Source organism: Phyllobates terribilis, unplaced genomic scaffold (genome assembly GCF_046119375.1).
Source record: "Phyllobates terribilis strain yellow unplaced genomic scaffold, ASM4611937v1 Scaffold_9__5_contigs__length_417890890, whole genome shotgun sequence".
NCBI classification, from domain to species: Eukaryota; Metazoa; Chordata; class Amphibia; order Anura; family Dendrobatidae; genus Phyllobates; species Phyllobates terribilis.
In genome coordinates this window covers 203,755,027-203,756,794 of record NW_027362769.1, presented here as the reverse complement: position 1 = coordinate 203,756,794, position 1,768 = coordinate 203,755,027, and the positions used below count along the sequence as shown (strand labels likewise).

General features: G+C 42.6%; 1 non-coding gene across 1 annotated transcript; it reads right to left on the bottom strand.

Annotated features, from left to right (window-relative positions):
* Positions 1–245: 245 nt before the first annotated feature.
* On the bottom strand, positions 246–327 carry TRNAL-UAG (transfer RNA leucine (anticodon UAG)). The gene has a single exon. It is a non-coding gene; the product is annotated as a tRNA-Leu (tRNA).
* Positions 328–1,768: the final 1,441 nt, after the last annotated feature.

The following is a 1,768-nucleotide window of genomic DNA, read 5'->3' as shown; positions in this document are numbered from 1 at the left end:
TCTGTCTAGTTTGCTTGGTCCTCTAGGACCTCTAGTACTTTTTGTCAGTTTGTCTTTTTGCTCTGCAACAACTTCTGTTAGGAGGTGTCCCATTTTTGTTCCAGTCCTTAGTTCTTTTAGGGACTGGGACAGGGTGACTCATTGTGTCTCTGGAATACTTGCAGTGCACATTATACTTTGAGAAATGATAAATTCTTTTGTGTTAAATAAATAATGTTAGAAAATAAAAATGAAAAAATTCACCCTGGCAGCGGTGGGATTCGAACCCACGCCATCGAAATGACTGGAGCCTAAATCCAGCGCCTTAGACCACTCGGCCACGCTACCACCTCGCTGTCATCTGACTGTTCACTCAATATGGCTCTTTCTTAAAATCTATCCGTCCTCTTCCAGGAGTTTTTCATATAAGATTTTAGTTATTGTCTGTAGTAAATTAGAAGCTCCGAATTTTCTCTTTTTCTTATTTATTCTTTATTTCAGCGGTGAGCTGATGGCAGAGATTCCTGCTTGTAGATGCAGGAGATACTCTTCACCACCAGGTGGCGTTGTTGTCCTGCTGCTCCGCTGTGCAGCCTCTCCTCACGTGCTGTAGTGTTGGGACTTGTGCAGACACATGAGGAAGGTCCTTGTCTACTAAGTAATAGTAATACAGAGCCCAAAACTGGAAAAAAAACAATATCAAGCAGACATGTGAAAGCCTGGAGACCACCATATGGATTATAAATAGGATTATTCCATGTCTGGCCCTTGCTGCAATGTCAATAAAATAGTTTTGTAATAATGCTGAAAATATGGTGGTCTGAGGTAAAATATACCTCGAGCGTATCCGTTATTTCACCCCAAACCACAGTCAAAGCATTGGATTGCTGCTCTCACCCCCACACAACTGTTTTTAGTCTAAAAAGCCACTCTTTTTTTCCCGATGGTATCTCTTCATTAATATTCTGCCAGCACTATATGAGCTGGAACTTCCTTTCCCCACATTTCGCAGCATTCATTGCTCCTGCCACTATCTACTCGCTTGCCTGCTCTTAAAGGACAGAACTATTTTATTTTTTTTACTATGGGCCTAACCTACCTGACGCCGGCCATTCAGCTGCTGCACATCAACAGAGCAGCTCTTCCTCTTCCGCTCTGCTCTGGGACGGGACTGCCAGCTTCTAGCCTAACTGCGGAGAGGTTCCCTTTAAGGTCTAAAACATCTAAAAGATTTGCCAACCCTGTCCTATAGGCACAGTATATCCCCATACACATATACGCTTGGCCAGATACTATACTATTAGGGTGTAAAGATGGCCATAGTCATGAGATATTTCTATACAGATCATTGGCAAATCCATCTTATTTTAGACCCCCCATATACAGTACGGCAATGATCCTGCCGATATTGGCGGCACCAGCTAACAGTCCAAACCCCCCCCATACAGTTTAGATAGCTATACACTGAACTATGGTTTTGCTGATCCTTCACCTGGCTGCTATCTCGCCTGTCTCTCCCATATACAGGAAGCTACAGCTGCGCTCTGAAATGCTATAATATGCAAACATTTAATGTATGAATTGGAACTGCATTACTACTATAGAAAATAGGCTAAAAAATAAAGGTACTTAGCACATGTTAAAAAATGAAGGAATTTTGCACAAAAATTGGCCAATTCATGAGAGCCCACAAGCCGTGACAAGGTGCACCTCTTTGATAGGTCCCCAGCCTTTGATGGGACCCTAACTTTTTATGTCTCTCAAATTTAAGGGCAGGTGGGATCCAGAT